Source organism: Anguilla rostrata, chromosome 13 (assembly GCF_018555375.3).
Source record: "Anguilla rostrata isolate EN2019 chromosome 13, ASM1855537v3, whole genome shotgun sequence".
Taxonomy (NCBI): domain Eukaryota; kingdom Metazoa; phylum Chordata; class Actinopteri; order Anguilliformes; family Anguillidae; genus Anguilla; species Anguilla rostrata.
Window position 1 is genome coordinate 28967512 of NC_057945.1, and position 26339 is coordinate 28993850.

The window sequence follows — 26339 nt, forward strand, 5'->3', positions numbered from 1 at the left end:
TGATTTCTTCCATCCAGGGATAAATAGAGATTTAACTGCCTTTTCAGTTTATTGCCTCCAACAGCAGCCTTTATATGTTGCACACAGGAAGAGATTCAGAAGAGAATCTCTGTTGACTTCTTCTTCTTCTTCTTCTTCTTTGCCCTCTTTTCATCTTTTATTCTCACAATTGGAGCTAATTATGAGATGTTGTTAAATATATATGTTTATAGCATGAGGATCCATGTTCTGTGTTCAGTAGTTATCAAGAAAAAAATGAAAGTAGACATACTAAAGATGTCAACACAAGGACCCAGTAGAGTACATAACAATTTGGTTGAAGAGCAATAAAAAAAATCTCAGTTTGAGAGCAAAGTGCTGCTCTCATTAAATCCGCTACACAGCTCCTCATACTTTCACCCAAACAAGGTGACAGCCAAGCCAAGACGGGAATAATTCACTGGAGCACTTGAACACAGCCTTCCCACTGAGCCCGTCCTCATTAGGCAGGTGCACCACCCTCTCTCTTCCATCCCATTCCAGTTGTTGAACAGAGCGAACCTGGTGTGGCATATACCTCATAAAAGTGCCTCAAATCTAAAACCAGTTTACCGAGGACTGCAGTGCTCTCAGGAGCTGCACCATGGCACACATTTTGCCAATAATATTTTCCTGAATTAATACATTAATACAAAGAAAAGTATGGTGGCAAAAAAAATAAAATAACTGGTGTCTTGTAAGAAAGAGATTGGCATGAAAGGATTTGTCATATAAATATATATTTTTTTTAATTGTATAACGTGACAGGCTACAGCATTTGTTTTTTCAACAACAGACAGGATAATTGAAAGGCAATCATTTTTGTGTACAATTCTTTCAGGAGTTCAGGAAGGGGAAGAGGTCAGGCCAAAACATGGTGCTGGAATGCGATTCGTAAGGCCTGAGTACAAATGAGACATTAAAGCCAGGAAGTCTATCAGTATTCAGGGGTTACATCCATTGACAGATGCTTAACAACACAAAACAGCTGCTAGGAAATAAAAGTGAAGGACAGAGGAGGCATGTGGCTTTAATGTTTCACAATTATACCAGCAGCTTACCATTCTAATGTGGGGGGTAGTAAATTCAATGAATTTTTAAACAGAATATCCCATTGAAGAAAATTAATGCTATTTACTGATTCTGTTTATGTGCAGTTTAAAGCAATTTCTACCATGAACCCAAGAAAAAGAAATGAGCAAACTTAATGTACACTGGTTTGTAATTTTAGTGTAATCCGTAACAAGAAACCTTTCAATAAATTCTGTTTTACCCAACAGGGTATTATTGGTGGGCATTGTTACAGCGAGGTATACCCTTCACGCCTGAATCAGGTTTCACTGGTCCTAGTGAAGAATCCAAATCAGTCATTTTCCCTGTGGGTTTTTTTTCCTACCCATGCATGTCCTTGTTTAATTAGCTTGGACACATGCGATTTTATAATTGACATCGCAAAACAGAATGTCATTAGGTTTATCAAGACATAATTCCCTCACACAGGAGCACATGACATGAGAAAATTAAATTCCCAGCAGATGAGTAAATGCACGGCATAATCCCTGTAAAATGTACAACTCAAAGGCATGCTTAGAGGTAGGCTGATACTTGACAGGAGTAACAGCTGGGTTTATTCGTATTAGATTTATGCACACATTTTCATATTTTCCCACACAGAATTTCAGTTTAATTTTCATGGGTATTTCCCCAGTTTAAGTACACTTACAGAATGATAATATGCTGCCTGTGCTTTGAGTGGGGGTGTGTATCAAAGATTACGACCAGACCCACCAACAGAGAACCTTCCCGATTGCTTTGTCAACAAGCAGTCAGTTAAACAGCAGTATATGAATAGAGTTTTTAACTTGATTATAACTCTAAAGGAAATTCCATCAGTTTCTAGAAACAATCCTGCTGCCATGGATGATAAGGTAATATAAGTGATAAACACAAGAGGCTGAATTTGGAAGAGGCTTTAATGTGACTGATGAAACCTTGTTAGCTGATGTTAATAATCCTTTTCCAAATAAACTGCTGTACTGTTTTTCTGGTTCATACAATAGCTTTACGCTTTACTTAAGGATTTGTCCTGTCTACATTTGTACATCACATGCAGTTTGACTTCATTCTTACAGAATAGTGAGCTTCAGACATCACACTGACAGTGACTGAACAAGAGATGCCATATTTACAAACAGTCGACACTATCTACCAGATACCACCCAAGGCTGTCCTGGCAAAGGAGTTGAATGCATCTCACAGGACATGTTCCCTTCACACAAGGATCAAGGACCATGGTGGAAATAAATGCATTTACAAGCATGAACATCATTATGACTGTTTCTGATTTTCTGAGTTCAGAGTGGCGTTTGACAGGTGGTATTGACTGCTGTTGCCTCTGTGTAACGCATTCAGGTTCAGACATTCTTTACTGCACCTGTGCAAGGAAGGGAAGAATCTGCACATTTGTACCATAAGCATTCTGCTCAGTGGTTTAGTTTTGTTACAAATGTACACCGTTTGTCTAGCACCCACGATGGACAGACAATTATGAACCGACTACCAAGCTAATGAGTAGGGAAGGAGGTTGGACGTAAATGCAGAAATATTACTGCAGTCCTTTTATTTGTGTTTGAGTTATAGTGACAATTGCTTGGCATGTTAAATTGCTGTAATTGATTTATCCTGCTTTCTCTGACAGAATTCCACCTTTTGTGGGGTACAACTTGGCTCCATTTCACGGTTCAGAGGATCAGCTATCCTTAGTGAGAAGACAGATAGTCTGGAGGTTAAATGTCTTGGCAAGGCAGTCATTAGCAAGTGCAGAGTAAAAGCTGCCAGAAGCATCCCCCAGTATAATGGAGGAATACCGCATCATCTGATTGGCTTCAGAGAACACATTAGATTTATTTGAAGGCCAGAAATGTTTATTGTTTTTGGTATACATATTTTGAAATGTGACCACCTTTGAAGAGAAACTGACAAAATACAATATTAACTGAATATCTTAGAATTAACATTAGATACTTTTAAATCAATATTTATAGCTGAATCCCCAATGAGTTGCAGAGTGCAGAGTTGAGTTAGTTTATAAATGGGACAGGTTTACATTATCTGATGTTGAATGATGCATGAATTCACTTTTCAGGAATTTGCTCTTAGATTGCATTTTACTTATGGATTCACTGTGTTCACTCCCAGAAGACAAAAAAAAAACAAAGTTTAAAAAAAAACATGTAATTGACATGTAAATTGTTCTTCAATTATTCATTTTTCAAATTCCACAACACATTAAGATACAGTCATTTGTGTGAAGACACTGGTCTTCTGAAGCTGCTTCATCTTTAAAATATTAAACATCTCATTAAATACACATATATATATATATATATATATGTGTGTGTGTGTGTGTGTTTATATATATATATTTTTTTTTTTTTTTTGGTGGGGGGGGGTTATTTATCTCCATTTAACATATCATCCAAAAGTATAATTACAATTGTGTGCTAGAAGACTTGTTTGAAGCTACAGCTTATTGACTCTGGGTCCTCGCGTTCTTCCTCCATGTTAGACTCTGCGGGGAATTACATTCTCTTTCAGGGTAATTATCACCTTTCTTCACATTGACTATTTTAAAAGGAGGTAGATTTTCTTAGATTCTACTTAGGCTACAATAATTAAGGCTTATGTGTGGATAATCGAAAAAATAAGGTATCAAATGTTGAATTCATTAGTTGGAATAGTCATTTGTTTAATTCAATTTATTTAATAGTTTTGAAAATCTCAAGAAGTGTACTCTCATTATGTTGGGGCAGGGGGTGGGCACTACTAATTGTTCATTGCTTATCTAAGATGTTTTAAGCAATGATTCTAAAGAAGTGATCTTGCATGACTTGGCATTTTACTTGTAAGCTTGATGCCATCTAGTGGATTTACATTCCTGAAAGAACTTGACCTTTGTTTCTTTGGGAATACTTTTACACAAGACACAACTGTTTTCAATTTTCATAGGACTTGATACCAAAATGTAGCATATTCACCTCCCAGGTTTGACAAAACTGTTGCACCACTGCGCATGGTATTTAACCTTATAGCAATCATCTCAAAAAGGAGGCTGCATATTATTGACTAATACTTAATTGATAACCTGGATCTGATGAAATTAATGAAAAGATATGTGGCCATTTTGCTGCGTGAATGATGCTGGGAAGGGGGAAAAAATTCCAACATGAAATGCTATAGCTTTTCTTCCAAAGGCTCCCATTTGCACACACTGAACGATCTGCAACATATGCCGTCACAACAATGCGCACTTTGCCAAGTGCTGAAAGTACAAACACTTGACTGCATTTTAAAATCAGGGAGGTCTTGAATATGATTTCTTAGACCTTGTCAGACACGAGATGAGACGTTCCAGCTGGTGTCACATGTAGGCTACTATCCTATACTGTGTGTACAGTATGAGCATATTACTAAAAGGCACTTATCGAATTGAACACATGCAGCTTCACTCGTAGGTCCCTGGACGCATCATCACTACCCTACATTTCATTTCAACAGCTAAATCAAATCCTTAATGCAAATGTACAATATTGATAGCATCAACCGATTTTGTTTAATTAAGAATTTCTCACAGTGTTGCATTAAAATCAATTGCTAGACGCAAAGTCGTGTGGTCGTTAAGAGTAAATAAATATTTGATCGGGTAATGATTTCATCTCTGTTCACAAACGTCACTGGCTGTGTATGTACTATTGTTTCACAGTGTGTATTGCAGGAACCAAGTTCTGGAAATGCATAGCTCTTCTTTTTTTTTTTTTTTTTTTTTTTTTTAATTTTATTTGATTGTAATTATGCGTTAATGAGCAAACGCATTAGAGTTTTCGAAGCATTTATCTGAAAGTAACCGCGAATTGTGTTAGGTGCCCACCACTGCCAAATCGGAAGGCACGGATGATTCACGGCACGCGCTAATTGTAAACCTGTATTAGGATGTGGGAGAGGCATAGCACTTCCTGGTTAATGTCAGCGAGGACACCGCCGTTTAGCGGTTAGTAGTTCAGTATCAAGTCCCAGCTGAGAAAATAGTTCCACTATATCCCGACTGCACAGACAAACCAGAAGGGCCTGTTACGCTTGGATGGTCGGTACAGTGAAATCAGCGACTCGCCGAGAGATTGCTAGTACGACTGCTTTGCTCTGAATTGTAGAGGGAACTAATGCATCATTGTAAGTAGCTACGTCTTTACCTACTACTAGAAACACCATGTGAAGAAACCTGACAAAACTGTGCGTGCCTTTATCTTCGTTGTTTACAGCGAATGAGACTTGCCGTTATTGTGAGTAACCAGCAGAGCGATTTTGGATGTTTTCGTTGCTGACTGTTAACTGCAGTCATAACTGATCTCTAGTTACAATAGCCTACAGAAAGTGGGAGATATTCTTATACCGCTTGTTCAACTGCCGGCACCTACACAGTTACGAACCTTGTACTCACAATAGCCTAAACGCATGCATTAAAACACCCTACGATACCCTTCAGTCTCCGTCTCGCAACGTTTTACACAGAAATTAGTAAACTACGCTGGAGAAGATCCTGCCATTAAGGTAAGAATAGTAAATCGTGTGATTGTTGTTTTTCAGTTATAATAACAACAACAAATGTAATGCTTGTACTACTACTACTACTACTACTACTACTACTAATAATAATAATAATAATAATAATAATAATCATTATTATTATTATTAGTTGTCGTAATAGCAGTCCACAGCTGTAGTAGGCTGTAGGCTACTATGCCTTTATTTTTTTATTGATCTTATTTCTGATATCCATCTTTCTTATTTTTCTAATTAATTTAATAAAAAGTCACTACACGCAGATAATATAGGGATACCATTTGGCACGGACAAATAGGCTACTTGTTAGAGTTTATTAATTGCAATCATTTGAAAATAAAGTTATTCAACTTGTTTTTCATCCAAGATAAACATAATATGATGCTGTTAGCACTTGTTATTCTAAAGGACTGTCACGAATGACAACAAAACCAGTCATATTTGTTTGGCAATTGTAATATACAAGCCTCGTGAGTCTAAAACGACTAGGTTAGGCTATAATTTATTCTACGAATTTACCAGACTAAGTGTGTGCGTGCAGGAAATTGCAACCGTAGCCTACTGGAATATATTTCGAACACAGTAGGCTACTATGGGAATGTTGCGTTTGTATTGGGAGTTATCTTGCTAGATCGGTGCCCATATTCAGCTGTACCGACCGAGATCATAGCAGATGTTTGGTAATCCTGTCTCACTGTCCCAATCGAATAATCCGAGTGGATTTGGTAATGAAATAGCCGAGCACTAATACACGGCCATATCTGTTAGATCCTTCCAATAGCCAGATTATCGTGGTTTTAAAATGTTTCTTATGTAGAGTCTTCAACGTCATCCGTTTCCTGATCATGCAGTACTTTTACTGATTTCTATATTTGCTTGAAGATTATCCTGTTTTGTGGAACGACTACAGCGCCATCAATTGCAGGCAATTTACATCAAACCCTACACATTTGAACTGCCCGTAGTCTACACTACATTTGCTTGCAGGAAAGGGGATTGAAATAATCTGAGTATCTGCCCTTCCGTCTCAGATTGCATTGTGACTCAGTTTTCAGCATGGTCGGTGACAGCAGGTGCATTTATAAACTCAAGCGGTTGCATGCACGGAATTAAACTCAAACCGATGCTTCCACGAGACGAATTTCTGCCATATCTGTATTAGCCTATGGAAATTGGTGTTTGATTGGCGTGTGCGTTTAAGTAATTGCTTTATTGTAATTAATTATATAATGCTTGTATGTATAAAGTTGCTCTTTGCAATTTCTGTAGTATTTAACTACAGGCCTATCGTTAATATCCCTTCTACTGTCGTATTGCTCACTTTGAAATATGCGAATGTATATACAAACTAAATAATCTTAATTAACTCGATATGATCAGGCCTATTGAAAATGTAAATCTAACAGATAAAAACGTTTGCTTATTGATATAGAAACAATTAGTAATTGAATGATTGCGGTAGTCGCAGCTCTACCTTTGCCGGGAATTGCTGAACTGTGATGTGCATCTGTAAGCTTATTGAAGCATTAACACGATTCAGGACATTTTGGCGTGTCAAAAAAAACCAGCGTGTCTATTTAATTCATTGAAAAGCAGAGGATAAGTCTGTTACAGTTGGTACTGGATGTGGGCGTTTTTGCCTTTTGTTGGTTTTAAAGTTGAGTCTGCTATGCGTTAACTACCAACTATAATACAATCTCTGTACTGTGCAAATAATAAAAAACAGAAAAAAGAAAAGGAGAGTATAGGTGGAACTCTTTGTTTGTTTCAGCCCTACCTGTTTGTATTTTACATAGAGACAATTATTTTCTCAGTTATTAATACATTAGTTAATTGGCCTTAGATTTTAATCTTCAGAATCATCAATTTTTTTTTTTTACGTGCAGAAAGTGTGTTTCTCTTCCTCTGTTGTTGTGGCTATTCAGCATCAATGGGGAAGCAGAAAAAGAGTCCAGGAAGCGTGCTGCAACCCATCCGCCTGTCAAAGATGATGTAGTGTAGAAGTGACATTAAAAAGATTCTGGGGTAGTTACATTTAGAGACATGTCATAAAAATTTCATTGGATGGTTTCTGCTGGTAAAAGTATCGGGAAAATGTGTCATCTGGGAGATTTTTTATTTTATGTATACATTTTTTCACCCTCCGAGAAATGTGTTAAAGAATATTTGAAAGGGACAATACTGTATATGCCCTTGCAGAAAAAATGTATTGATGAAAATTGAGAGGTGGCTGAAACGGGATTATTCCTTCACAGTGTTAAAGCCAGTGGCATTTCACCTTTCAGGGGGAGTGACAAGGTCTTTTTCTTATAAAACTGGTTTACTTCAAGGTGCACATCTATAGGTGCACAAATAAGCTTCCTAAATTCCCAAATGAATCAATATGGTGGCTGTGACGCTCACCCCTATGTTCTGGTATCATATCACATAACTTTGTATCAGTCTTTGTAGTCACATTGACTGCCAGGAGAGTTAGTAGATACTGCTTAAGTTGTTTTTGTCCATTATCCAAATTATAAGAGATCTTGACATTTTACTTGAATTCAGAAACAAAATTTGCAGTGTTGCCCATGACTTTGTGTATTTGCTTGGCAAACTCGGTTTACAAGGCTTATAGTTGTACATATCATGCATTTATTCATCCATATATTTATTGAACCAATGCAGCCTGAGCACCATACTAACGGTTCAGAAAACAGTCCCTCATCTGGGATTCAGTCTCACAGCCCTTGTAATAAAGGATAAGTGCACCACACTGGGGCCCAGTAAACAAGTACTCCTACAAGCCCCTTTTCCACTACCGTGCCATACTGTGTCGTGAAACTGTGGGCATGGGTTCTGGATCCGTTTCCATTGCCAGCAGACGCGTGCCGTGAATAGTTCTCAGAAATAAAATTGCAATTGTAAATGACAGTCTGGAGAAAAAAACACTACTACTGCTGCTTGCAATCACTGTTTTGGCAGGTAGGCTAGTACAAGAATGGACACTGTGTACAGAGATGTATTTGCAGTCACCTAACGTTAACGCATTTGGCACATATTTAAGTGGTGCGTTAGATACAGACAAGTGAGAAATTAAAGGAAAAACCTGAATAAATGAATGGAGAAACATAATGAATGAAGATGCTTCCATATAGGTGTACTGCATGATACAATTAAGCAATTAACATCCTATCATGCTCTGTGGCATGTATAAAAATGCTGAGCAGGCCCAGTTGACCTCGATTTTGACTCAAGATGGAAAGTGGAGAAGATCTACTGTAAGGGACTTTAAACGAGGATTAATTATTGGGGGCACTGATGGGAGGAGCTCACAAAGTCACAAAGACTGCTCAAATGGCTAGTGTTTCAATAGAAACAGTGACTAAAGTGACATCTGCATTTACATCTATGGGAGTGACATCAGTAAATAGGGTCAGAAATTGTGGTTGAAAGCGCACATTCGATAACCGTGATGCTCGTGCATTAGTGTGATATGTAAGGAAAAACAGAAGAGCATCTGTTCCTCAGGTGACTGAGAATGTCAGTGCAGGATGTGATCAAACTGTGTCATCAAGAACTGTTCATGGACAACTGCATAGAGAGGGATATTATAATGGGGTTGCAGTGCATAAAATCATCATTACAAAGCCAAATGTGAGAGAGAGTTCAGTGGTGGTGCAAAAACCATAGGCACTGGTCTACAGAGATGTGAAAAAAAGTGATGTGCTCAGATGAGTCATCCTTCACCATGTTCTCGACAAGTGGGTTAGTGCATGTGTGGCCTACACCAAGAGAATGGTACAGGCCTGAATGCTTGACTCCATCAGTGAGGTGGTCCGGTGGCTCTGTTATGCTGTAGGGGGCAATTTCCTGGTATGGTCTGGGTCCACTTGTCCCCTCAGAGGGAAGTGTCCCTGCAAATCAATACAAAGTTATTCTGAGTGATCGCCATTATCCTATGATGAAACATTTCTATCCTGATGGGAGTGGTCTCTTACAGGATGACAATGCCCCCATCCACAGGGCACGAGGGGTCACTGAATGGTGTGATGAATATGAAAATGATCTGAATCATATGCTATGGCTTTTTCAGTCATCAGATCTCAACCCAGTTGAACACCTATAGGAGATTTTGGACCGGCATGTTAGACAGCACTCTTCACCACCATCGTCAAAACACCAAATGACGGAATATCTTTTGGAAGAATGGTGTTCCATCCCTCCAGTAAAGTTCTAGAGACTTATAGAATCTATGCCAAGGTGCATTGAAGCTGTTGTGGTGGCCCAACACCTTACTAAGACACTTCATGTTGGTTTTTCCTTTTATTTTTTTATTTGTCACCCATCTGTATGTCAGTAATAACCACAGCTGTACAACTGCTGGACATAAAATGTAAACCCATAGCTTTATGTAATTGTAATTTATGTAAAATCTGTGATATTTGTGCTTGCAAATCAATGTTGCTGTGAAATTATTTTTTTAAATCTGGTCATCAAAGCCAGATTTCACACTCCAAGGCCTCCACACTCCTTATATGGAATGTTGCCATGCATTCCTGTTCTCACTACACCTTCTGTTTAACTTAGCAAATTTTCTGAAGTGATTCACAGTCGAGAGAGAATTTCTCAGTATCCCGTTTAGCCTATTCAGGAATGTTTTGACTATAACATGTATTTTCTTTTTTCATCACTTCCGCCCAAATTATCATTGTCAAAGTACCTGAATTTCAGTGGAATTGGAAAACGGATTGCATTCTGGGAACTATTGAGGTTCCAGATTGTTCTGGGTACGGACGGTTTCTGAACTGTTTTGTGCAATGGAAAATAGGTGGCACCACTGTTTATAAACTATGGTTGTGAAACTCAAGTCTTTGAGGGCTGCAGCAACTTTAGATGTTTGTGATTTTTTGTTATTCATAGCAGATTTAGGCAAAACAGTAACTTAAAATAGGAGACACTTCAGCGCAGAGCAGGAGTGTGACCCCTGTGTTATAAGCAGATAGCATTTGAGGCCTTGTCTTCAGCAAACATAGTTACCCTGGCTATACAACTACTTTAAAATTATAATGTGAGATACACTATGATGATTAAGTTGTGTTTCAACTTGAAAATGTGTGCTATTCTTTGTACTACACATGCTACACATGTGAGCCTTAAAGTGATGTTTAGTACGTTTATTGTATGAGTATGGAGAATGACAGAGCCTTTCATAATTGGAAGTAAGACAACTGCTTAATAAAACTTTTTTTTAGCTGGATACACTTTTTTTAAAGTTCCAAACGTACTTATTGGAATTACATATTAAGTTCTTATTATGGTAGTGCAGCGTGCGGACTGACCTGTAACTCATAGGTTGTTGGTTTGATTCCCAGTTGGGGCACCGCTGTTGTACCCTTGAGCAAGGTGCTAAACCTGAATTGCTTCAGTAAAATACCCAGCAGTAGAAATGGACTGCAAGTAAAATTTAATCTGTAAATCACTCTGAATAAGATAGGATTCAATCAATAAATGCCAATGTAACTGCATGATCAATTGAAACATTAGATCTTGTGCAGTTGTGAACGGTCTTATATTTATTTATAAAATTTATAGTTTGTTTATATTTGACTTGAAGAGGTTAACAAATTTATTTTACTGTTTTCCATGCTATGTCAATCCAAGAACAAGGCATAATAGTAGGCCTAATTGCAGTGATATTTATGCGCATTACTGTCATTTTAGAAGAAACAATAATTTAGCTTTTGTTCCTTGTAGACAGATTAATTGAAATATGATATACTTTTGTAGTTAGAGGCTAGGTTGCAGCTCTATTTGATGTCCTGTCAATCATTTGTACATAACATTCTTCTTAAAGGGAATGTGTTTCTTGATTGGATGGCAGATAGCCACCTTCCTTGCTGTGATTGGTTTGATACTCATGTCCAGCCTTGCCTCTTTTTGCCATACTTATAATCCATTTCATGAAAATGTTCTTTTGGCCTCTTCCTCTCCTTGGGCATTAGCATAGAACATAAAACCAACCATCTGCCAGGTGTGTTCAGGCACCAGGCCCTCCACTCCAGTCAGTGTTCATAAATCTCCCAGAAAATGTCAGGGCCATGTTTTTAAATGCATTGTTGATTGCGCCCACTTCTGTTGTGAACAGCCATAAAGAGAGGTGAAGTGTGCATGGCACTACCAATTGTAACTCTCTTATCTCCCAAAAATTGGGCTCTGGTGTGAGCTATGAACAGTCGGTGTTGCTGTGTTCAGACCCATATGTTCAGTGGCACCCCTTGGAGTTCCCATGGCCACAGACTCCCCGGTTCCTGACAGAATTCCTGAGAGTGTGATCCCAGCGGGGCTGCAGAGTGACAGGGTGAATGCCGGGCGGGGATATCCTGTTAAACATCAGGCAGGTCCCAATGACGATGTCGAAGATGTGATATTACTGGGGAGGGAACCTTTTCTAATGGAGCTGTGAAGAATTGTTTGGCTTTGCTGCAGAGATCCTCTCTACACAGAGTGCTCCAAAGAAAACAGACTGAAGAGCTGCAAATAAAGACAAATGCTTAGTGTCAGTTTTTCAGCACCTCTGGAATGGTGTCTGGCTTTTTTTTTGCTGCACTCTGCTGGTTTTTAGAAGTAAACAGCTCTGTGATTTTTCAAAACATCATTATGGGTGGGGAGACTGGGAACCCCACACACTGTGAGGCAGTGCTCAAGCAGGAACATCAAAGACCTGTGTGACATATTAAGATGATTCTTTTCTATGCTGAGCAGTCATAAACTGTGTTTTCTCATTCAGTGGTAGAGCCAGGCAACATGCTGGAGGAAGCCTGTTATGTTATGGCTTGGCGACGGGTGCGTAGACACCAGCATAGTGTCTTATTTTGAAAAGCCACTGGGGCTGCTCTACATACAGTAAGCCTAACATGGACCCATGGATATGTATGTATGCCTTACCTTTAAATTAAAATGGACTGTGCTGATATACATTAAATGTCAAATGCCATGCTTGATAAGGGCTAAGTTTCTCATCCATCTATTTGAGGTAATTCCTAGTTTTCTATTGGTCTTTATCTATAAAGATAATTTATTTTGGCACGCTCCAACTACTGTAGGCATCTTCTGAATATCAGTGTTCAACCCACCTCTATTACACTAGAGACTTTTTATTTTATTTTACCTTTTTTCCATTGCTGTACATACATTTGAGAAAAAATATAATGCATTTACACACCATGAAAGTGTAGTAATGATGTTTTTGTCAGATGGGATTTGTATTATGTTATATGTGTGTAATTTAGGAGCAGACTACTTGAAGGAATTGTGTGTTCATTGAGAGGTGTAACACATGCCCTGCCATCTTGGTTTTGGCTGACCCTCTCATTTGATGTTTTCCACACTGCTCATTGGTATAGCATTGCGTTTTAAAGTGTGAATTCAAATAAAGAAAAATGGACAAAAACATGTCATATTGCAGGGTTACTCTCCTCCAGAAACCCCCACTACATAAAGACATTTAAGCGATCAGCAAAGCCGCTGCCAGTCAGCATCACGGCGGCGATGTTGAGCCTGGATGTCTGTGGGATCAAGTGGAGTCGAGATAGATGGATGATAAAGCACGGACCCCTTTTTTTAACACGCTTTTCCTTTCGATTTGCAATATTTTCCTGATCTTTGTTGGACAGGACAGCAGAGTCTATCATATTTATGATTCAGAATTAGGAGTGGTCAAGCATAACATGTCGATGTCATCGAATAACCTCCTCAGCAGCATGAAGTGCTGTTCTATTAATACAATGCTCTTAAAAGATTGATATTGGGGATAGGGAAAGGTCATACTAGAAACTGATGTACTCAGCCCTCAGGACCTTTCTTTACTACTGAAAGAAAGTGTACAGCATTTGTTCAAGCTACACACGGTAATGAATGGAAATGCTGTGATAATGTTATTTATTAACAACAGTATAGTTGATTATTTATTACTCATCAATGTCTGCAGATGTGATACTATGTATATAGCATGTTAAAGAATATTTTTATACTGCAATAGCACCGTATGTGTACAGATTAATGAGTAGTAAATAAGTAACTTTTTTTTTTTAATGTACTAAATCATATATAATCTAATAATTTTGGCTGAAGCTTAGTAAAGAAATAAGGTCACTATTTTATTTAGTGTATCAACTGACTTATATGTCAGTGCAGACTTAATGGAGATAAATGATACTCTATATTCAAAATGAAAGTGATTTTTGTAGCTACACTATCTTAGAAGTCCCATTACACATTTTCAGCTTTTCTTTCAAAAAGGCCAAAATGCAGAAAAAAAAGCAATTAGGTTTTCAGAGGCTTTTCATTTACTTAAAAAGCCTTGGGCGTTTGGTCAGTTCCAAGCGATCAGTCCTCAGCCTGTGATATTGTGTTGCCGTGGCTGCAGGACTGATTGGATTTCAATAAAACAAATCTCTTGTCTCTCATGATAGTAAATCATGACGAACACCTTCAATGCTGCTCTGTGGTGCCGTTTGATTTTACAGATTCATCTTCAAGCTGTGCGACTGCAGCTGTTGACTACTGCATTGTGCATGATGTGCAGCAGTGAGTAGTCATCATTTATAAGCACACACTGCTGTTAAAAGATTAAAGCACATAATCCAATGATGTGCTTTCATATTAAGGAGCTACAGCTGAAGTACACACCACATTCGAAAAAAATATTTATTATCAGCTTTTGTCTTTGGGGATGGGACCTCTTCAGGTAACACACCCTACAGATACTGTAGTTCAGGAAATGTTAAAGGCACTCTGTAGACTCTTGTATTATCTTAGTACTTACTTGAGTCCCAGGTGCCTTTTTTCGTTCTTGGTTCAGTCTTTTGTGCTGTGCATTAAAGATGTAAAGATTTAAAAGACCTGGGTTATACCGTGTTTAACATGATGGATTATCAAGGGGTACCTACAGCCACAAGGGTTGACTTGACAGACTAAACTATGGGTGCAGTGTACATGAGTACCTTCCTTATTGCTACAAGTATATGTGCCAATAGAATTCATTTTATGAAGTCAAGCAGTGTTTGTGCAGCTGCACTGCAAATTGAACACTACCGGTGTATGCAGTATTTCAGTGACGCGTTTTTTGTATATGGACATTAATGGATGTTTAATGAAAAAAAAACATCATGTATTAAAGGAAAAATGTGCGTGATTATGGTGTCATATACTGTCTCATGAAGCAATTATGTGCGCTTGTGCAATATAAAAGCAAGCTTTAGTGGCAGAGCAGTAGTGTCATCCAGTGCAGAATATGAACATTAAGAAGATATATTTTAGCCACTTGAATAATGGTATTTTGGTGATAATTGCAGATATGCTGTATTCTTTACATCCATTGCTTGTCTGCATTACTGCCACTTCCTGATTTTACTATAGTACTGTGTGGTCCCACCACTGGGAATACTTTTAATTGAAGGCTTAATAAGAGCAGCACAGCCGAACAGCCAGTTTGTGAATATCTCGGAGCATGGGGGCTGTTGAATTATTAACAATGTTTTATGTTAGGGCTGGTAAACAACCATTGGTTCTGTGCAGTTATTGTAAGGGTCAGGTTTGAGCTCCTTCATCAGAAAGCGCTGAAACAGACAGCGCGGTAAGGGAGTGCTTTCATCCTCAGAACACTTTGTAACGGCAGTACCACAAGGGGAACGTCTCGCATTTACAAGTGTTTTTGAAAGCAATACACTGCTCCGTTGGGTAAAATATTCACTGGGAGCTGGTCTTTTTATTTTCCTTCATTTGTTAAAATATACAGATTCTCAAAAAAAATTACGTGCCCCAAGAGCCGTTGTTATTTTACAGACTTGAGATTAAAGTAAAGTTTGGAGAAAGGACACAATGATTCAGCAATCACAACATTTTGTGGGTTTTTTATTATTATTGTGTTTAGATGGTAAAACTGCACTGATGGCGAAAATAATCAATCAGGTTTCATATAGTATAGATAGCTTATTTTGAACTGATATTACCCCCCAAAGTTCTGGGGAAAGGGATGTCATTTATACCAAAATAATCAGTAACATTTTACAATACATAACTGAACTAAAATAACAATATACAATGTAACTTTGTGTCAAGATAGACACATTAGAATTTCATTAAATTTTATGTATAAGTGCAGTAGCGCCATTAACGACACGGAACCTTTCAGAAACTGAAAAAAGGCTTTAATTGGTCAAATTTTCTTATATAGTAACAACCAGGTAGATTGACTCGGCAGCAATGTCTAATGATATTTATTGGTGTTTCATGTGCAGAGGAATGGGAGGGAGGCTTTTTGCTCTAATTGTGTTCATTAAAGTCAGACTATTCAGAATGAGTCAGCCAGGTTGTGTTCCTCAAGAGAGAGAGAGAGAGAGAGACATTTTAAATTGGGAGGAATTGCACAAAAGTGTTTTTTGTGCAAAAGGATCCAAGAGCACCATTTTAATTCATATTGAGTCTAAAATCTACCCCCTGCTCTGAATATGGAAATGTATTTATAAATGTTTTCATGGAAGTGTTATGTTCAATATGCAAATAATGAAGTAATGCTTTTTCCTCTCCCTTCATTATGAAGTGAGGGAACTAGAGCTTTTGTTATGAAAGTGTATAACTTCTGGCAAATTGATGGATATTCACTGAAATGGACAATTAATAAATGGACTATCATGAATATTTAGAGAATGCCCAGTGTACATAATAATTGTGTTTGTGCATGTGTGATTGTTTGTATTTAATGATGTAATACATTTTAAAAAATGAATGAAATGTATTTGGGACATTTGCAAATTATCTAATTTGTTCTGTATATTTGCTTTTGCCTTATATTTTGCGGTCCTCGTGTTTAGGGACGTGGGTAAATCAGAGTAATTGGCCTTTTCATAGGCACCCGCCCCTCATGGTCACTGCTACTACTCCTGTGTAGTTTCTCTGGAAAGCTGTGATAACGAATAGGAAAATTACTGGAGTGAAGGCACTCTCTAGGAAGCACTCTCACTATCTCTACTTTTGTTTTTCATTACCTGTCTTTTTCTTTTCCTTACAGTTCACTAAAATGTGTGTTGTTTCATTAACAGAAATTGATAAAATTGCATAAGATATTTCTCTCCAAACGACAATGAAACAAACTTAACATGAATGAAAAATATATATGAGTTAATCTTAACAAATGGGCATTTTAACTAGACAGCTACAGTGATAACCAGAAATATTTTATATCTTAAATTTCTTTCTTATATTTAACTTTGTTCCTAGTAACAAAGTTTTTATTATGAAATTTCCATGACTGTTTTACTGTACACGTTTTACTGCTGTGGTACTAATTATTATTAATTTTATCTAGGAAAAAGTATGCATGCTATAAAACATGATTATGTTTTGTGAGTAGCTAAAGTAACTGTAAGCAGCAAACATGACTTTGAATTAATTTTATGTTTTAAATTTCCATAATTTAATTAAAAGGAGTCACAGATGTCCAAACAACACCTCTTAGTCACAATAAAAAAGTGAATTTGGCATTCTGTCTTGCTGGAAATCAGTGGCTGTCATCCAAAATAAGGAGGCTTATTTCTGGTAGACCTTAGGCCACTCATTACCCTGTATATCAGTGAAGTACCAAACCTATCTCTATTTATCTGGGTCTATTTTTTACTATTTCAAAATTTGACTAGCCTCAGCAGCTACATCCAAAGGCTGTACCAATATGAAGAGCCATTTCAGGCCTAAAAACAACAGAATTAGGGCATATTCCTCTCCTTGTCTCTTTCCTTCTCCCTCACTCTTTCTGGTTGCAATATCAATACCAGAAAACATTGTTTGATCCAATAAACTGTAATATTTACCAGGTTACCTTTAGAATCAGCTCTAAAAATAACATAATTTGAATTCTGCTCACGCATTAATTACATTGGGTCTATAGTAATTGCTTGGTAAATTGGATTTTTGGCTTTAATTTGATTTCTTCTGTTTGACTGGGTCCTTGAATTTGAAATGTATGAGCGTTTAGTTATTTACTACAATATACCTCTGGCAGTAAATACATTAGTAGTAGGTATAAGGAAATAAAACATTAGTGTGTCCCAAACCTTTGATAATTTCTATTTGGACAATTTTGACAGATGAAATACTAGAAGCACTGTATTTTACTCCTAGCTGAGTGACTGGTTTTCTCCGGTGTTCTTCTAGATGCATCTTACACCCAACTCTTCTAATTTTTTTTTTTTTGACGACACCACAGTGCTACACGTATTCGAACAGGCATTTATAATTTGATGTAATCTTGTTAGTTGTGTTGAAATTAAAAATATGATTAATGTTTGCCTATATTTAGTATGTGGGTTACTTGCATTCAGAACTGTGGGTTTCAGAGTGCAACCTGCCCTACATATGAACAAGTACACAAATTTCACAAAGAGGGCATTGACATGGCAATTGAATGAGGTGTCATGTTGGGCAAAGTTGGAGTTCTAGCTGATTGTTTCCTTGCGGAGCTCCTCATAGCACTTTCCACACCACAGATTTCACCTCAAAGTTCATTTTAAGGCAACAAAAGTGTCCTCGATCAGCCGTGATTCTAATGTGAATTACAGATGAGAAATGTACATCATTATATGGCTCATATGGGAAATCAATACATGAATGAATGAATTAATGCATAAATTAATCAATAAATAAAATTATTTTAGGTTTTTTTTTACATTGTTTCAGATATTAAATTTTATTTGGAAGGAGTTAAATAATGCAAGGCAATGCTGAAGTGGATCATATTTGATAGAACTATTATGCACCTTGTGTGCTTGCAAAGGAGGGTTGAGTGGGGTGTTGGCATTTCTGCTGTGACATTAACAAATGATCTAGTTTTAAAAATTAATTGATTCTAAACCTCTTTAACCTTATATTGATGTTGATGCTGTAGTTTGACCTCAGAAAAAGGGCATTGCTGGTTTTGTACCCTCATTATTTGGAGCTGAATTAATTCACATGAGTCCTGTTGTGCTGCGGGTATTGGATTCTGTAATGAAGGAACCACTGTGTTCTTCTTTCTTATGCCCATGACATCAATGTGTGAACAAGAATCTGGTTGTCCTGCTGACCAAACAGCAATATCACTCCCCATACTACGAGTGGCAGACTGGCAGACAAAAGGTTTCAAGCGTAAATGTTCAGACAGCAGTGATACAGGTTGTTCGCATCATTGATATAGCCAATGCTGATTATTGCCAGGGCACGGTCGGGGGGAAGTACATGTTTTAAGGCTTTGACAAGGGCCTAAGATAAATCTTTTCTGACTTGGAAAGTGCTTGGTCATTACACCTTATTGCAAATCATGAGTGCCGAGAGTATCCCTTAGAAACCAGTGACTCTAATTAGCTTGCAATATGCGGCCTGGCACGTTGTAGCTTTCATGCTAAATAAATAGGTTTTTTTTTTCTTTTCTTTTTTTTTGTTTGTTTGTTTTCACTTCGATTTTTGTAATTCATTATTCACTGAACGACGAAAGTAAATGTGAAAAGGCAGTCCTGTTGTGCAGAGGGCTATCGGAAAAGAACAGACAAATAGTATATGATGGTGCACTACTCACCTTGGGACAGTGAAATTGGCAGCTGGGAGTTATAGGTGCTGAATTATACATTATTAAGCGCCGCTGTAATCGATATACGTACGCATCATTTGTGTACTGCTAACATTTAGTTTGTCTGACAGCATTTCCTTCTGTACTCTGGACAATGCAATGTTTTACAGAATGGATTTAATCACATGGATTTAATCAATAGTTTGCCTGAAATTGACTTAATACTGTGCAACCTGCTTGAAAACATAGTGGATGTAGAAAATGCCTGGTTTTTCCTACTTTCAGTATGCTTATGCAATGATGAAAAATTAGGATGGAATAGTTCTTGTCTGCAATAATCAAACACACTAATTATTTTAAACTCTGTTAAAACATGAAATATTCATAGAGTGCAAAGTCTGTTAATGCCAAATCATTTTTTTATTATCAGTATAATAAACGAGCTATTAAAATGCATTTTACTTTGAAAGCCAAATAACTTTGCTGTGTGATTGCTATTCATCTATGTTTTAAACATTCAGTTGGCAGCAGCAGCATTTTTTGGTCATACATTTAGAGTTGACAGTGTAATAGTGCAACTTTCAGACTTAAAACAACACAGTGAAATAAGACAGGTGGCTTATAAATTTGGCTTACGTTTTGGTGCAGTATTGCATTGCAGTTCTCCGTGCACTGTTGAGTGAAAAACAGGTATGGTTTTGTTCAGTAATATTATGTTAATGATTCATGGCTTTAACAGATCATTTTATTCTTTCTATCCTTCTGTTCTTCATATCTATTTGTGTTAAAATATCTATTCTGTGTGACTAGAACAACTAGAAAACTAGATCTTTTTGCACTGCAAAAACCATGGTGAAGGAAGGAATTAGCAAACTACAGTACAGCAAAAAAATGTAATAATGCTTAACTATGACATTTGTGCGCAACTTTAAAAAAAGTGCATTTGAAACAGAAGAGATGAGTTAGCTAACTCCTCAGTTTTACAGTCTACGCATTAATTGTGGCTAAACATACGTGCATTAAAGTTGCTAATGATTTTATATGTAGCAGAATTGAGGTCCTGGCTTTCAATACAAATAATTCTGTTTGCATGGTGTTCTGCTGGTATTTAGCTGTTAAATGACTCATCGCTGTGCAGTTTTGCTGTAAGCATCATTGCACAAGTTTCTTCGGAGTTACTTTAAGTGTACTTTCTTGCTTTAGTATTTGAACCCCTGAATCCCTATACCTGTAATTACATTACTAAATCCGCCATTGTAAAGCCAGCAGGTTGACAGAAATGTCTGTAAATATGTATAATATCATCATACACAAAAGCTGTCTTGGCCAATAGAAAACATACTCTAAAACTAAAGTTAAAACCCAGAAAGTGAACTATCCTTTAAGCGCACAATAATGTCTTATTTGTGGTAGACATGTATTAAGGCAAGGTTATTATCTATTCATGCCTACTGAGTTTAAACCCAAGGAATTTAAAATTATTGTATACAATACATTTGTTAGACCACACTTGGAGTATTGTGTGCAGTTCTGGGATTGTACTACAAGAAAGATGTAGAGACTGGGAGAGGTTCAAAGAGGGGCAACCAAATTGATTCCTGATTGAAGATAGAATCTGGTAGGAAAAACTTAAGATGTTTAATCTCTTCAAGCTTAATAAAAGAAGACTCATGGGTGATTTGATTGAGGCTTTTTCATAAAGGGGATCAGCAAAGTGAAATACAATAGATTATGCAGAGTTATGTTAGTAGAACGAGGAGACATAAATGGAAATTAGCAAAGGGTAAATTTTGCACAGACTTTAGGAACCAATTTTTTCCACAGAGTGTAGTCAATGTGTGGAATAGCCTGCCAGGTCATGTAGTAGAGGTGGAAACTTTCAAGACTTGATACAGTGTTAGATACTATCTAGCCTGTTGGTGATCAGAGCACTAGGTACAATGTTGTTGTAAATGGAGAGCATTGTTGGGCTGAATGGCCAGTTCTCGTCAATATGTTATGTTATGTCATGTTATATGTGATTTACTTAGTCAGAATGTGCGGTAGTTTCTTACTAGGTTATATTTTCACTGTGCTTTGTTTCAGCCAGTTTACAACCCAGTCCAAAATATAGCTTGGCTATAAATCAGGTTCCACAGCACTTATGATCTGACATCCAACCTGCATTTGATTTACAGATTTTATGCAAATTGTGGAAGTTACTCTAGTCTGTTCTCAAAGCTCCTGCTGCAGACAGGAAAAGGCAGCACAGTTTTAGAACTGTTCTCTAGGGCTTTCTCCACAAATGTCAGGAGCATTGTTCTTTTTAATTGATCTAGAACACGCTTCTCAATTATTCCGTCACACTGTACAGAAGCAGCAGCTTATTATTGAGGTGCAGAACGAGTCGTGCATTCTGTATTTTACTTTTAAATCTCTAACCTGTCTCCCACTCTGTTCTGATATTCATTATTGAGGTTATAATGTGTAATGAGGACCTGAAGCTGCATACTGTGTCTTGACAAAGTAATGGGATTTACAAAGAAAGGGAGTTTCATCCATGAAGGTTATATCAAATCCAAAGAGCAAGCCTACAGAAAAGGACAATCTCTCTCTCTCTCTGTCTCTCTGTCTCTCTGGCTCTCTCTCTCTCTCTCTCTCTCTCGCAGCTCAAGGCCTTGCTAAGTCAGAGAAGCGGAAGAAATTCTTTAGCCATCCTTCCATCCTTTCTGATGCATTCATTGTGCATGACCCTCTGAGCACTTGGAAATCCCTTTGTTCCTGTATATGGTTGTGTTCTTCCCTTGGCAAAGCCTGGCTCTTACTGCCCTGTGCCCTCGGCCACAAACCCATGGACTTGGCAAGCTTCCAGTCAGGGCCAAAAGAGCAAACAGAGAGACTGCTGGTACTTTGCCATGTGCCACTCTGGCTCCAATCTAATACACAACACACCTTACACGCTGTGCTACCACTGGAAGTACCAGGTCAAGCTAATACAATGCAAGTCTTGCACTTACATTCCAGTTGGGGTACTGGGTAACCATGGGGTATTTTCTGTGCCATGCTTGTGATTTATCCACTGTTGTCTGCATTGAAATACATTTTTTGGGTGGCTTCAATGGACCATGGTGCATTGGCTTTAATCCCCCTGCTCCAGTTAATAATCATAGTTTTTTTGGGGAAGGCAGGGAATCACAGTTACTGTTACTACCTTTATTGCTGAAAATTGCATGCCACATACGAACACACCAGAAAATGCTTGTCTAAACGGCAGTAATGTGGGGCACGCTGGTCAATAGGAAATCTGACTTGAGTTGTATGTCAGCAAGTAAAAATATTCCATTATGCCATTTTACAGGTTTAACTTGTCATTAATGCAAATTTAAAACAACTAAACGCCTTTGATATAAGTATATAAGTTCCCTGGCGCAATCTTCATAGTGCAGGTGCCTTGTGAACCTTGCAGAAGATTGCCCATTTCTGCATGGGTATAACTCATTTCCACCTGCAGTGAATTGTTCTGTATCTTCTTAATTTGTTTTATTCATAATTACTTACTGCAAATGAAAATGTGTTCAATAAATTATTTTATTGAACACATGAATGGGTTCAAGGCAATAGTGTCCTCAGTGTACTTTTTAAAGATTTAAAAATACAATTCTTTCATATTCACAAGCATTACAGTTTGGCACAACAACACAAAATATATATAACTACGACAAAACATAAATCTGCTCATATTTCACCAATCACAGAAATGTTTCTGTATAATGAGCATATCCTTACTCTAGAACCTGTATATATGTATGTAAAGTAGTGGTATATCTGCAAAGTATTCTGGCCAAAATTTGATAATGGGTGAAATATATTTTTGCTGTATTGCTATAAGCAATAATACAGCAATAGGCCTATTTGATTCAAAAGATAATGCTACCTTTGCTGTTTTTAACATTTTATATGAAGGTCCTTGGTCTCAGCTGTATGTATGATATGTATAATTATGATTCTAGGTTATATTAAACACATAACATTTATAATATTTTATGAGGAACTACAGATTGAAGTAGAACCAATGGCATTCTTTCAAAGAAATAATAATTTTTTTTAAAAAATGCATTCCCCCCCTCTGAATGTATTATTACTTATTAGCATTGTCATTGTGCCGTGGGGTCTTTGTTCAACCTAATTGCAGCCTCAGTGATAAAGAGAGTGTAGTCATTTTTTAATGATTCAGTATAAAGCCTTGCAACAAGATCTTTGAATAATAGCACTTTTTCAATTTATTTTGCTGTGAATTTGCTGGAAAAAGCACATGAAACGAGTTTTGAGTTTGAGAATACATTTTTAAATACTTCAAAGACTTCATTGAAATTCTGCTGGTAGCTTCAAAATACTTTCCAAATACTATTTAAAATATGTCAAATACTGTGCTCAAGATTGTTGGCCACAGGGAGGGGAAAAAAAGGCTTATGAATGTCCAGAGATAAATTATATAAAATAAGCAATATGTGTACCAATTTATTAAACTTAGGATGTGACCTATTTTCTTTTAAGAGCTTGTATTTTTAAGTTTTTTGGAAATATAAATTGTTCTGCTCATGTCTGCTTATTTGCTCATTTTGAATGAACCAATTGAGTGGGGTGGCTCCTGTTGTTGGTTTACTTAGTTTCACACCTAACTTGTGCTCCCTACAATTAGTACATGGTATAATTAAAACATAGTATAAAATCGATTACACATTGATTTTTATTCTATATAAAAGCACTGTGTGTACTTTATGTAAGTATTTACATCCATTAAGTGAGGTACTTAATAATTGTAAATAATTACTGCATTTTTGATATTTGAAATGTAGGTGAATGCTTCACTAGATTGAGTGTGGAAAAATGTATTTAAAATGTACACAAAAATAACAAAACAAAATAAAAAAAGCACAATTATTTGAAATACATAGTTGACCCATGTGCATTTGTGCGTTATTACAGTACATGTACAAATGATCATCTTCATGTGACAGTCATGGGCAGGAGCAGCCCCCAACCCCCCCAAGGTATATCTGCTTGCATTAGAAAATACAGTGGCAAGTGTCAAGTGCAGTGTCAGTCCAGAGCCTGGTGTCACTAATGATAACTCTGACAACTTACAGTAAAGTAGGCAGTATACTCCAAATGATGTGCAAACTTTTCGAACATTAACCACTGGTGAACACGTCCGCAAACACCATGGTCAGTATACTCAAAATGAACTCTGTGTACTTTGTTTTATGTCACTCCATGCTGCTTAATTCCTAGGATTACAGCATTGCTTTCTGCACCCACAGTGATCTAATTTCAGAAATGTTATTAAACCATATGTTTCAAAACTGTTCTGTTGAAATAAAGGACTCGACTAAATCAATTCCAACAGTAGTATTTCTACATTATATCGGTTTTGTTATATAGAGAAAAAAAATGTATCAAGGCACAATGAGAAAAAATGTGCTAAACAAGACAAAACACAAAATGGAAAAAGTACCGGTAATTAAGAAATACAAAGTTCAGTGTTTTTCTTTTCTTTTTTTAATTTCTTCAGTCATGGACCGCACACAAATCAGTTACATTTCACGCTGATGTCATGTAGTCTATTCAGCTTATTCAAAGTCTCAATTTCAGTGAAAAACTGAAATCATTTATGTAACTACAATGCCAACAATTATTCATTCCCACCCTAAAGTCGTCATCAACTTCATCACACGATTGCAAATCCCATCCAGGATTTACCCACAAAAACCCCGAGCAAGGACACCACTTAAGAGAGTTGATCTGGATTCACTAACCACAAACAAATTTAAATTAAATGTCTGATAGAAATGTGCTGTCTTGTGTTTCTCCTTTTTAACAGTAAGATAAGGGTGAATATCCCATTCACCTGTGTGTTTTTAAAAGACACGTCAACAGGACATCCAGGACCTGCTTGACATTGTTTTAGTGGTGGAAGGACAGAAGTAAGATACTCTAGGTGTGGGTCTGAGAAATCAAATTTTTGGTACTACCAGATCTACTGCCAGTTAAAAATGAAATGTTTGAAATTCAGGGCTTTGAATTAGTTCATTTAGTTGCAATTAATGTTGTATGATTTATGTGTATAATGTTTTGGTGAATTGCGTAAGTTTGGATTGTAATTCTGTTGCAAGTGTGAACAATGTTTTCAGTAAAATATGCATTTTTTGTTATTGAAGTCTCTCTGTTGATTTTACTTGACCTATAAATTCCCAGACTACCATCTTGTACATTTAGGCTGCCAATAACTTGTGGTGATGTCATACATGCCTATGTGTGTGGGAGCAAGACTTTTCCGATATAGGAGAATAAAGAGCTCCATGTTTTATTAGCTGCAACCGGTTGGTTGGTCGGTTAGTCCACAAAAAGTGTCCCACCCCATAGCAGCCAGAGTTTTCGCCCCTGGAGGCTGAAATTTGGCATGGACGTTGGTCATGACCAAAGGTAGAGCTGAGTAACTTTCAAGGGCAATTGACCAAGAGGGGGCGTGGTGATGGGCGTGGCCTATCACAAAAAGGCACATAACTCCTGAATGGATTCACAGATTTGCACAAGATTTTGTGGAAAGGTTGGTCATGAGCCAAAGAAGAGGTCGTGTTTGTGTGAGGGTGTGTGCGTGGATGCACGCACACATGGATGCATGCGCGTGTGTGGTCGCAACTATTGCGGATTCGCACTTGTTTGATTATTTCTCCTAGCCTGGTTTGTGAGTCTCTTCTACTTTAATAGAACTGAATAGTGGTAGCTCTGTAGGGCAACAGCTTTTCAAAATAAGCATCGGTACCTGGCGTCTCCCTTTTGTATAAAAAAATAAGCTCTTCACACGTATGTCATCAAGTGTACTTTCTGTAAATTTTAGATATCTATTTTGCCAAGCAGGGTATTCCACTTATTATGCTCTGGGTGTTTGCGTTACAATCTGCAGATATTTTTAGTGAAGTTTTCCTTTAAAGCGTTTGAGTAAATCTTGCATTCTTCCAACATTGACTGTTTGAACCAGTATTTACTCATAGGCCAAGCAACTTAACCACCCTTTCGAATTTTGTATTGCACATTGAATTTTAGTCATAGACATTGAATTGTCTAACTGAAACAAAAGATCTTTGCTTGA

General features: G+C 37.2%; 1 protein-coding gene across 3 annotated transcripts in view; it reads left to right on the plus strand.

The window, feature by feature from the left end:
* Positions 1–5025: 5025 nt before the first annotated feature.
* Positions 5026–26339, plus strand: part of cntn4 (contactin 4) — a 145805-nt gene continuing 124491 nt past the window's right edge. For 2 of the 3 annotated variants that reach the window (XM_064305308.1, XM_064305310.1), the window contains exon 1: positions 5027–5244. The gene's annotated coding sequence lies outside the window, so the exon portion shown is untranslated. Of the gene's footprint in view, positions 5623–26339 lie in introns of all 3 variants that reach the window. The other variant, XM_064305309.1, reaches the window with a different exon arrangement.